Source organism: Symsagittifera roscoffensis, chromosome 7, assembly GCF_963678635.1.
Source record: "Symsagittifera roscoffensis chromosome 7, txSymRosc1.1, whole genome shotgun sequence".
Classification (NCBI taxonomy): domain Eukaryota; kingdom Metazoa; phylum Xenacoelomorpha; order Acoela; family Convolutidae; genus Symsagittifera; species Symsagittifera roscoffensis.
The window spans coordinates 41,942,041-41,955,116 of NC_087068.1; the positions used below are offsets into that span (position 1 = coordinate 41,942,041).

The 13,076-nt window shown below is 37.2% G+C and overlaps 2 protein-coding genes across 2 annotated transcripts in view; one reads left to right on the forward strand and one right to left on the reverse strand.

Annotated features, from left to right (window-relative positions):
- LOC134852036 (protein MCM10 homolog) overlaps positions 1-13,063 on the reverse strand; it is a 65,887-nt gene extending 52,824 nt beyond the window's left edge. The window contains exon 1 of the mRNA XM_063868315.1: positions 13,041-13,063. The gene's annotated coding sequence lies outside the window, so the exon portion shown is untranslated. The remainder of the gene's footprint in view (positions 1-13,040) is intronic.
- The window catches only part of LOC134851347 (alkyldihydroxyacetonephosphate synthase, peroxisomal-like), a 181,910-nt gene continuing 174,213 nt past the window's right edge, over positions 5,380-13,076 (forward strand). The window contains exon 1 of the mRNA XM_063867387.1: positions 5,380-5,400. The gene's annotated coding sequence lies outside the window, so the exon portion shown is untranslated. The remainder of the gene's footprint in view (positions 5,401-13,076) is intronic.

The following is a 13,076-nucleotide window of genomic DNA, read 5'->3' on the forward strand; positions in this document are numbered from 1 at the left end:
TGTATTATGATAGGCAAAACAAGAAAAAATATAAAATTCGAGGGATATCTTCGCAGAAATTCAGAAAGAAAGCGTTCAAATGAGCCAACAAACTTCCAATGTGCTTGTTAGGCAACCCTAAAAGGTTGTCAGTGATACTGAAGAACAACACGCGAATCTTGAATGCCAAGAAGATATCAAAAAAAGATAAACGAAATTAATGAAAAAAAAAAAAAAAAAGTAATTTATCAACTACTCTAACTGACGCCAAATTTTGCTCAGGCGAACCAGCAAATTGTCTGAATAGCCTATAGGAGTGAAGTGCAGCTACAGTAGAAGAAAAGAACTGAAAAAAAAAAAAAAAAAAGCCAGACACTACACACAATACGATGATCGCGATCAATGCAAAAACATCGTAGAAATGTGTAATTTTGACTTTTTCAAAGAAAAAAGTCGATCACCTTCATTCAGGGAGTAAGGCCAATAAAGGCACAAAACGCCCATACGATGAGGACCAGAAGACTTCTGAAAAATAGACAACGAACAGTAAATGAAATATCAACCTTTTAGCAAGTAATATAAAGTACTAATTGCTAAGCTAGTTGAAAATTTTCAAAAGAAATCGTGAAGAAATCAACAAAACATATCACTGTTAAGTTGTTGATAATCAATTCACAATCTATGAGGCAACGATTGGAACCACACCGCCTCATATCAAAAAGACTTCAGCATCAAACGAGCACAAAAAGAATGAAAGGCAACAACGAACGAAGACAGCGATATCAAAAATTAAAACGAAACGACGACCAAAACTATTCAGCTACTCCACACGACAGTTCTTGCCGTGGAAATTTAGTTACAGTTGACAAATGAATACATCATGATATCATTAATTTATCCTTATCATCTATCACTTTAACTCCCATACCCCGACTCAAGGTGGCTGGCTTAAAAATTATCTCCCATTTAAGTTTAAAATAATTTATCTTCTCTCGTTTTATAAATTGAATTAATAAACTGTGCTTCTAATATTATGAGTTTATTAAATTATTGCGATATAACTTTTGATAGACCCATACCATATTGATACTTGTACATATTCTTAATCAAAGCAGTCTTAAATTATTATGTGAATTATTGTAAATGTATCTGATGAAACACTTCAACCACCCGGGAAGACTTCTTCTTGTGAGGTTGTTTGACATCATCCCTTCATGATGTCATTCATTCTAATTAACCATCTGAACCGAATAGATTACATAATTCACCTTGATGTTAAAATAGAGCTGCATCATATATTTATTTAACTATGTAAACATTGATGGTAATTAATACCAATCATTGGAGATTTATACCGAGCTACGAATCAATTGAATAGAGATCAACTTAATAAACTATTCCAATCATGCCCTTACTTGCGCCGATCGACTTGCGAAATATCAGAAGCTAGGAATCGGAACCAGCATCCTTTAAAGCAAGATAGGTCGTTACCGCTCGAGACATATCTAAATAATGAATCCAATCTAAATACAATTGATAGCCAGTAGTGCTAAATAACATTACCAATTGAACAGCTCGCATAACAGTAGACGACAGTATACCCGTATTATCCATCCGCCAGATACGGAATATTATATAGGTTTTTGTTTAAAAAATATTGTCCGCTTATGCAGAAGATATTCAACCAACCTGTAATTTGATTGAACCCAAAAATCCAGGTTTGGCATGGTAGTTCTCGATAAACGGTCAAAAAATTAACTTTGACTTTTCCCAGGACAAAAACTTTTTGTGTCAACAACATTTTGGGCGTAGTCGCGTATGCAAAAGAGCTTCACGGACCCGTTTTTTGGATTGCACCCAAAACCTCAAATATGTGAGGCTGTGTTTCGTTAAAAATCATAAAATTTAGAAAGCAAACGTTCAAAAAATCGGCTTTTCCGAGGACGATCACTTATCGCGTAAAAAAAATTAAGAGTGGTCGCTAATGCAGGGGAGCTTCCCATTGCCCGTTATCTCCATTGAACCCACAACCTCGTATTTGGGAGGTCAGTTTTCGAGAAAAGTTTAAAAAAGATTCAAAAAACGGTCTAGCAAAATCAAAAATTTGATTATTTCGAGGGGCAAATATTTATGTGTAAAAAAACTGGGCTTTTAATTATTTTAATTTTTTAAATTTTAATAATTATTTTTGGTTAATTTAGAAGCCACAACTATGTCAGTGACTTATACTGATGCTCACTTTTTGCTAACTTTCTCAGCCAAAAACTAACAAATCTTTACACTATCCGCCATTTGCTAAATTGGTGTTTGAGAAGGAAATATATTGGCAGGTCGGTTTTTCTGTGCAATATCAACTGGAAGGGCTATATTATATGTACTTCTTGAAATCCGCACGACCTTTCTTTCATGCATTCAAAATTAGCAGTCAGAAAAAAACAAATTCGATGTCATAATTACTTACATCTTTTCGAGAGTGGTCGGAAAAATTAGCCTTTTACCATTTTTTGATAAAATCTAGCCTTTACGTACTTTGATTGGACACTATCGTTGTGCGTATATCCATTAGTCTCTGGTGATTGAGCCTCTTTTTTTGTCTTACTGGCATCCGATTCGCCTTCTGTCGAGCAGAAGTTATTGATATCATTCAGCAAATTTTGAAACTCCTCGGTATGTGCCACATTTTCGTGTTTGGGCGAGGATTCTTCTGAGCTCAATGAATTCGCGCGACTCACTTTCTTAACGACTCTTTCAATAGTTGTGAAGCTTTCAGTAGGACTGTCTGGTCTCGATTGAGCTCGACTAGGAGGCCCTGACAACATCCCTCGGAGGCTTTCAAACCAACTTGACCCTTCAGAACTGACTCGGTGAAAGATCCCACCGTGATTTGGTGTCGGCGGTGGCTCTGACTGTGCGACATCTGATGATATACTAGAAGTTCTTGATCTCAATCTACTTTTCGATGACGGCGGAGGTGTGAACAAAGGACTGGCGCCTGAATGCAAGGCGTCGGTCACAACAGACGTTCCTCGCTTCAACTGAGTGTTTGGAATCCACGTTAAAAGTAAAGTTTGACCACCAAATTGGTCTTCATGCGATTTAATAGAGAGGTAGCCTGGACTATGGTCTACTTTGGTACTAACAGTTGTTGGTGGATGAACACAGACGTTGTTTTTGCAGAAAAGTAGGGTAGGCTCCACAGCAGGAGCGTCAGTTGGAAATGTTTCTGATATAAATGTTTCCGCCACATTGTTTTGGGCCGTCTTACCGTGTCTGTTTAGAGAATTTGTACGATTGTAGTTGTCGTTTTTGGGTGGGAATTGTTTGCATTCAGCTAAATGCGCTTCGTCTAAATCACCCAGCAAACTGGATGAAAGACGGCGCATTAGTCTTGAGAAAGACATTTATTTTCAGCGCACCGGCGGCACACTCTGAAACTATTTATTTATTGGAATAAGCATTGCAGCATGTGTTTCCACATTTTGCTGCTTTCAAATCGCAGCTACGTTTGCATAGTATCTTAAAAAAGCAAACAAATTTACATGTAGTATATTACAAACGCATAACTAGTTTGCTAATCGTGATCTCTTTTTATTCTATTTTAGACATCAAAGGATTGCAAAAAGCAACAGAACTCTTCTAACATAATAAAAAGCTGAGCTAAAAAACAACTAGCAAAACCAAAACTCTCGCTGCCGACTCAATCAACCAAAAAAAAGATTTGAATGATCAAATAAACAAAAAGATTGACAGGTTTTCGGGATCAACCGTACAGTCCCCCCCCCCCCCAAACCGATTTAGGGGGGAAAATATGGACTTTTCATTAGCTAACATTGAGAATAGCCTCGATTCCTTGAAAAGCAACCATATTACAAAAAAAAAATGAATTAACATTAATTTGTGTGATTAACAATGTTCATAAGAAAACTTGATTACTTTCAAAAAATTTTAAATTACCGCCATCATTTAACTCCAGAATTCATAAAATCTCCTCTACAAAAAATGGTTTATAGACTTCCATGAAGTTATGGACCAAAAAACGACTTCTATGACTAGTCTGTAAATATGGACCAAGTGGCCAGACTAGAAGAGAGACTTAATCGATTGCAAAAACAGTTAGTGAATTAGGAACAAGCGAAATGAGTTGTCTTCAAAAAAAAAATTACAAACCAAATAAAGAAAATAAAAAAGTATGGTAGTTTTCTTACGCAGAGAATCTCGCTAGCAATACAAGTTGCCTGTGTACTCGGCACTATTAGAGATGATAAATCTATTTTTGCAGAAAATTTTTATTTACAGAGCCAAGAAAACAAAAGCGCAGCTTATTATAAGCATTTGATAGACCCGTAGCCTCATATCAGGTCAAAATTTTTGAGTTTCGTTCAACTCCGGTTTATTCTGTGCCGGTGTTAGTTTTCTCAACCTTGTTGGCTTATTTCCAACAACCTTTACTTCTATCGACGTAATACTTTACTCTTCCATATCTAGAAAAGTCCTACAAATTTGCCTGGAGTATGTGATGAAGGGACTCCTGACTGTAAACTCGTTTACTGTGATACTTTTGACCTGATTATTTTATGTAAAAAGCTTTTAAAAAATGTTTTGCCAAAAAAGCTTTCATTGAAGCTTCCAAAAGTAGTTTTCTTGAAATAGAGCAAAGTAACTGCCCAGTTCAAGGTAAACATTTTTCATCGAACCTATTGGCACGTTATACTTGATTGAAATTAGAATAAAGCTCAAATACTCCACAAATTTTTTCTCGATACAAAAAACTCTTTTTTAACGTTGTTCGAAACAATTTTGTAAAGGCTGCACAATTATATATAACATGAACAACTGAACTGATGATGTTTGGTACCTGATTTGCGGTGAAAAAATAGAAAAACAGTAAAACACAACCGAAGATAAAGTTCCTCCAAATTGTGAATGGTCGTACCAAAACATTCATACGATGAGCAGAGCAAAAAAAAACAGCTGCAAGAAGTAAAGAACCCAGCTTTCGAATTTCAAAGCAAAAAAATGCCTTTAAAGCTCTTTGAATTTCTAGAATAACTTATTATTGGCACTTGAAAAGACTTTAATTACCAAATGAATAAAATTTTAATAATGCAAGTGTGTCAGTTATAGTTCAAAAAAGGTTATATTACTGACAATTTTATAATGTATAAATGGCGTGTGCCCCCAGGTCAGAGAGGAGCGACCCACAGAACAAAAAAAATTGAATGCGAAGCTTGCTGAAAATTTTATCACTCAAACTGGCGAAAATTAAGGGAATCCGAGTACGAAGTACTTCCAGCACAGTCTGGTATTGCAAGGCATGTATGAATGAACAAGAAAAAGACCGATCTGAAAGAGGCGTTTAAGTTTTGCTAAGGTATGTGATAAACTTATTTTAGCCTAATTGTTGTGATAAACTTATTAAATAGTTTCCGGTTTGATATGTCTCAAGCAAAAGCTACTAGATGTGGACCATGCAACAAAACAGTGAAGGACAACGACTCAACTGCTATAGGATGTGAAAAGTGCAGCGCGTGGTTCCATGGGCAATGTGTTGGATTGTCTCCTGATGATGTAGCTACAATGGGCAAAATTCGAGGATGCTTCTGGCTGTGCTCTGGCTGCCTTGAGGGGAACATCTTCACATCCCAAGCTAAGTTTGAACTGATTATTCAAAGACAAGAAAGCTTAATCGAAATTACAAAAAGCATTAAAGAAACTGTTGAAAATGTTGATCCAACCAAGACAACATCATCGAATGTACCGGTTAATAGTCGTATTAATAACAGTCACCGGGCCAACACATGTGAAAACGAGATAATCATCGACGGGGTCTGCGAAGACAACGGACAGTTTACATCCAATATAGAGGCCGAAGAAGCCAAAGTGGCCGAAATTTTTGATCATATAGGCGAAGAAAATCTCAGTATCTGCCAAATGTATAGACTTGGTAAAGCTAATCCCCAACAACGAAGACCGCGTCCTTTACTTGTTCGTCTGTCATCCGAATGGAATGCTAGAAAATGCCTGGCAAAATCTTACAAACTGAAGAATTTCAAAGAAAAGATTTTCATATCGAAGTCCCTGAACCAAGAAGAACAGATTCTGAAACGTAAAATCTTCAAGAAACGGTACGACATGATTAACAATGAAAAAGTTCCACGCGATGAGCTAAAAATTCGTGGTCTGACCCTCGAACGAAATGGTATCAAGATCAATCTTGACTGACTACAATCAAAGTTATGCCTTATCAACGCACAAAGTCTCTTGAGCATAAATCAGCGTCTGAAGTTAATCAATTTTCTTTCTTTACATTCTCCTGATATCGTGTTCATTACTGAAACATGGCTTAAACCAGAAGTTACTGATCCCGAAATTTTTCCTATGAATTCTCCCTATTCGGTTATTGCTCGAAAAGACCGCACTTCTGGAGAACACGGAGGTGTTCTCATTGCTACAAAAAGGAGTTTTGCTCTAAATTATTCAACTCTATCATACGATGCAGATTACTGCATCGGACTTTCAATATATTCGGGTGCAGTTAATCATATTTTCCTCCTTATTTACAACCCCCCCGCTTCGTCGCAGTTTCGGATACCTGCCAAAATGCTTACTGATTCAATACGTTATTTTAACTCCAAATTGATTAATGGTTCTAGTTCGTACACAATCTTAGGTGACCTAAATCTGCCTGATATCTGTTGGGCATCTTCTGATGGTGGCTGTGATTACTCGAAACTGTTCCTAGAGGTTATTGAGGATCATAGCTTAATGCCCCTTATATATGAACCCACACATCGCTCAGGCAACACTCTTGATATCATTTTAACTTCGCACACAGAATTGTTCACTGCATTTGTAAATGAAGTGCTTTACTCAGACCATTTTCCTTTATTTGCTTTTTTTACCATTCCTGAAGCAGCGCCTACTGTGAGTGGGAATTTTATGAAAACCTCTCTATCTAAATCATCTTTTTCTCATTCGATCTTCAATACTAACATCAGCCCTTGCTTTACCAAACTCATTGTGAAACAAAACTCATGTTATTCCATATCCACCACTAATGATTATGTAGATAGCTGGTACGCTCAGATCAATCATGCAATTCTTTCATCATGCGCACAGAAAACTAAAAGACGCCAGCAACTTCCCTATTATTATTCGTCGCATACAGTTCATTTACTGAATAAGCATCATTCCATATCTAAACGGACAGCCAACACAAATCATTTAGCTTCGATCCAACAAGACCTTAACAATTCAATCGAATTGGATAAAACTTGTCTCCTTGAATCTTTAAGACCAAATTCTACCCGTGATTGCTTTAAATACCTTCGATCTTTTACCAGAAGGAAACTACCAAACCAAATGCACTGGATGAATAGAAAAGCATCCACTTCTATTGAAATAGCCATTCTTTTGAACGATTACTTCTGTTCAGTGTTTCTAGAAAAGCATGAAATTCAAATCTTACAACCCGAAAAACCCACCATTTTTCTATCCGATCTCCATGTCAACCTTAAAAAGGTCGAGAAAGCTCTCAAATTTGCTAAAACTTCTTGTATTACCAACGACCGCCTCCCAACCTTTATTCTTAACTACTGCAGTGAATTAATATCTCCTCTAGTCGTGCAGCTCTTTGTCAAGGTTTTGGAAACTAAAACGTGGCCAGAACTTTGGAAATGTGCGTTTATTACGCCAGTTCTTAAATCTAGTAATCCCGAAAATGTTGAAAATTATCGCCCGATTAGCATATTGCCTCAATTATCGATTGTTCTGGAGAGAATGATCTTCGATTTCATTTATCCTAAAATTCGGGCTAAAGTTACACCTGCTCAACATGGTTTTATGACCAAGCGATCGACTGTTACTCAGCTTCTTGAATACCTAGATCAGATTTATAACGACGTCGAGGCAAAAAGCGAATGTCTTTCTGTGTACTTCGATTTTCGCAAGGCTTTTGATCAAGTTCCTCATCATATACTTATTTTGAAACTTGGTAATTTAGGCTTTGACGTTAGCTTTCTTGAACTTTTTGCTTCCTATCTCACAAACCGCACGCAAAATGTCTTAATTAACAATGAAGCATCTCCAAAAGGCCATGTAACAAGTGGTGTTCCGCAAGGAAGTGTACTCGGCCCTTTGCTATTTATACTCTTCATTAATGACATGCCAGCTGTCTTGAAAACCTCTAAATGTTTTCTGTTTGCTGATGACAGCAAACTCTATTCAAAATATGACTTTTCCTTAGTTCAAATAGACATTGATCTATTTATCAATTGGACGCTTGAAAACGAAATGACATTTAATTCTGATAAATGCAAAGTTATTTGTTTTAACTCAACTTCCCCCAAATCTACACTTTGCCTTAATGATTACCCAATTCCGTCAGTTTCATCTATCAAAGATCTCGGAGTAACGATATCTAGTGATTTAAAGTGGGACATCCACATTAAAACCAAACTGGTTGCAGTTAACAAAGCTTTCCATTTCTTGAAACGTTCAATCCCTTATGGAGTATCCATGAGAACCAAATTCAAATATTACCAGCTATGTATTGTGAGTATTTTATTATACGGTAGTCAGGTCTGGTTTCCATCTTTAACATATCGCCGCAAACTAGAATTATTTAACAGAAAATGTTTGAAATGGGTAACGGGAGTCAACGACTATACAGAACAACTTAGAAAAACGAATTCCTTGCCAATTTCCTTCACTATAGCTTTACATGATATGTGTTTTCTTAATCGAGTCCTGACTGATCAATTTGATTTCAACCTTTACAGATACATAAATTTTACCTTTGCAGCCAAAGACCTTCGCAATAGCTCACGCCCTAAGCTTTCAACAACCCAGAATTGTCGACTCTTCTTTACAGAGCAATTTTTCTTCTATCGCGTCTGTCGGTATGCCAACATGATTTCAGCAAACAACATAGCCGACATTTTCTCATCGCCTGAAATTTTCAAAGCAAAATTGAAAATCTATCTGAAAAATAGAATTGATATGTTCAACTTAAACAACTCTTGTTCAATGCTACTTTGTTGCCATTGCATAAATTGCCGTTCGTGATGTCTTGTGTACATAATCATACCATTTCTTTTGTTTGATGCCTTTATATTTTAAAGGGAATAAATTCTTTTAGTAGTAGTAGTAGTAGTAGTATGTAGATGATATTGATAATGCAGATCAACCGCAAGTCGTTACACAGAGATTGTCCCACAGACAGAATCAAACTGTTTCATAAACTGCATTTTATTATTGAGTACCCTGTTGGTCAAGGTAAATTGGCCTTCTTGGATTTGAACACAAATGTGGAGCCACGGAGAAAGGTCAAAAAGGTTGATCTTCACAACCTACCAACAGTGGTGAAAAAATCTGTTTTCAGCAGTTGTAATCTTCTTTTGCACTACAAAAGGAATGTTATTGCGGGAAAACGATCAATTCATCGGTGTTTGGGAGTACCTTAAATTAAGATGCTTGCCTATTTAAACGCTAGCCAACCGATATAGGATTTAGCTTTACTTTCCGAGGCATGTATTTTCCGGGCAAATGTTACGTTCATACAATTTTCAAATTGACTTAATTGCAATTTTAGCTTTTAATTTTTTATTTTCTTTTTTTTCCATGTAATCAGAAGGTCAAAAGTATCATAGTAACCGAGGTTACAGTCAGGAGTCCCTTCATTGCGTATTCCAGTCAAAATCCTTGGAATTTTCTAGATATGGAAGTGATAATGATAAAAGAAGATGACAAGTGTTTAAGTCCTTTTAAATTAAAATCGATACGGGTTACGTTTCTTCAACAAGAACACGCAACTCGACACGAGAAAATATAATATACAAGTGTTACAAATAAAAAATTTTGTCGAAAGTAATTTTGTCATTTATTGTTCCGAGTACGCAAGCGGCGTTCGCAATCTGTATTGCCAGGGAGATTCTCTGTTTTAAAAAGCTGCCTACTCTGGGTTCGTCAGTGCATATGCTTAGGTTCTTACAAAGCTTGCTAAAAAAAATTTCTGTGCTGGGGCCGGCCGCGCCCTGAATTTCAAAATCTAGCGGTTGAAAAAGATATCCATCATTTACAAGATCTTTATACTTGTCAATTTTTCGCTCTTCCGCTTCAGCGGCAGCTGTACCTGGGTTACAAACAGACCCTGCATTAATCCTACAAGGAGCTAAGGAGTCTACTACCGTTACATCCCACAAGAGCTGCTTAGCAACAGCCCATGGAACGAGCGTCAAACCGTCTGGTCGCTTCTGATCGGTCCTGTAGAGGTGTCGTGGTTCTAAAACAGACGGAATGTGAGAATATGATAAACTCTGCTTTATAAGGGCGTTCAGGTTTGAATGCCTAGAAATTCTCCCTGCACTTTTGAGGCAAGAAAGACCATGCCAACCATCCTCGGTAACGTCTTTTCCGCACACGCATTTATGCCGTTCTCATATTTTTGAGCCTAATCGAAGTCCTATCGCAATTCTGAGTTGTTGGCTCGACAGTTTTAACCTTAAATTTTTGCACGGGATGATGTTCAACTACTGGGAGCCAAATCTATCTTGGAAAGCGTTGAATCTTTTTACGTCCGTTGGTTCGAGTCGTAAAATCAAGTCTGCAATTTCGCTGTCCAATTTTTTTGGATTTCATTTTCCGGAGCCATTTTAGTTTTTCCAAGTTCAAACCACCGTTTAAGCGCATCATCATAGGTTCCATCCACATGCTCCAAACCAAAGATTTCGCTCAAGGCATCTTTCGCTCCTACTACTGAGGCTAAGAAAGCGGGTAAATCGAGTAGACGATCGGAAGAAACGCCCAAGCCACCTTTGGTTGCCAGGAGAACTGCTTGTAAAAAGTGGTTATCATCCATTTTCACGTTAATGACCTTGCATACCGAATTTCTTATAAATTTATCGTAGCGTTCCAAAAAATCATACGCAAAAAATATAGGGGTTTTAGCAAGCTAAAGCACTTTTTCAGGAGGTAAAAACCATAATGGGCGTCTAGTTTGTCAATGACATCCGAGATTTTTTCAAGCTCCTTAATTTTTTCCTTGAGCAATCCTTTTCGGCAAAGTTCGCCGACTGGAGATCCTAAAATGAGGAGTTCTTCTTTTGTTTTTACTTTTATTTTGGGGCGAATTTTTCGAAATTGTGTTAAAATTGAATTATACTGTGTACTAGTAGTCGGTCCCAAAAAACAAAGTCGCACTTCTCAGTGTTCGAGCTCAGGCCGTAAATTGGTTCCGATTTCAGAATGTTTTTAAGGTCCCGGAGTACTACCTTATAGTCGTCGGCTAAATTCCCAGCATCTAAATACCAGATATTAATTTTCGACTCCAATTGTTTGACTAGTGTATGAATTGTTTCCGCAAAAGGGGGTGTGGCTTCAGGATCACCTTGCTGAGTTCCGTCTTCTGACATTATGACAGAGCTTCCGTAAAAAAGGTAACTAGGTTTACCATACGCGCAATGCTTGTAGTTGTACAATTCGGGGCGATTTGAATAAACATGATTCAGCATTGTTTCTCTGTTTAGAGAGTAAAAGTCATTCTTAAAATCTAGTTTTAAAAGAACAGTGCTTTTTGGATTGTCGTCGCGTTCAATTAGGTTTCGAAACGAGTGCGCAGCTATTTTTGCTCCTCGTTTGGTACCGCATCCTACCTGTACGCTTCCGAAATAATTTTGTCGCTCGGAGAGGGCCTTACTTCCAGCGCATTTAGACGCAATACGTCTCAGCGTGTTGCCTATGGCAATCGGTCTCAACCCTCCGTCTATCTTTATGAGGGCGAAAAGCTTTGCGCCAAAAAAGAAAGGTCTTTGTGGTTCGGGTATTTTGCCATCTCCAATGAAGTTTATCAGCTTAGTAAGCGATTTCAGAAAAATAAGTTCTGCACTGCCATTCGACTTAATAACAAGATCTTTAAAAATTTGAGGAACTATTTTATCAAGACCTGCTGCTGATCCGTTCGGAAAGGACATTATCGCTTTGTATAGGTCAAAATTGGTTACGAAAAAACTATACAACTTTTCTGGATTTGGAGCTGCAAATTTGGCTCGCTGAGGGTGCTTAGAAAACAATTTTTGATAGTTATCAGTTGAAAAAGGAGCAATTTTGTCATCCGAAGCAGCAAGCCTTATTCCTCCCTTTACATTTCCTTCATCGAGCTTACTACTTATTAATTTTATTCTCTGCTCGAGGTCACTCAGAGGCGGGTTTGAAACTTGGGGATGGGGCTTTGGAAGTGACACGTCATTTGCTCGAATTTTTTTATTTATCAAAGAGATCATGCTTGTGGTCTGCTTGCGTCCACTTCTTTTCGGTTGCTCCGAAAAAACAAGAACGACGTTAAAAAAATTAGCCATTTTGTAAAATCTTCTACATTGTAGACGATGTAATTTATTTTGTCCAACAGACTTTCCGCCAAGGGAACACGCGAGTTTTTTGTTACTCTCTTGAGTACTCGGACATTTGAGATGGATGTATTAACATAATTGTCTAGCACTTAATTATTACCTATTACCTATAACAAATCATTTTCTATTGTTGCTTTATTAACAGATTTTACATCAACTCATAAAGGACACTGGAACCATTGGGTTTTCTTAGAGTCGCTAAGAGAAATATTTACACAACTGATATGATACCAACTAGAACAACAATCACATCTAATCCAATTTATCAGTCCTGAAGGTTTTAAGCAATCTTTACTTGTACACTCTTTCTTGTTTTTCCTCATCTTGACGCAGCATAAAGGTTAAAAAAAAGATTTTGACTGAACTTTAGAGGACTGAACTAACCCAATATAAGCGGTTAGTGGGAATTTTACAAATCAGCAAATAACAAAAAAAAATAAAAGACAATTAAAGTAATTTAAATTTTAAAATCGAATTAGAAAAATCAAAAACAAGGAACAATCTCACCCGAGCTCAGTAGGTCTAGCGGCGCACCACCAGACTCCTCAAGCCAGTTCCAGTTTCCCACCTCCCCACAGAAAGCCACTTGACAGACCTGTCTCTAAAATCCCTCAGAGGGGGCTCCACAAACAGGCACAAACATCAAACATAACAAACCTATTTAATAAGTTTATCACAACAATTAGGCTAAAC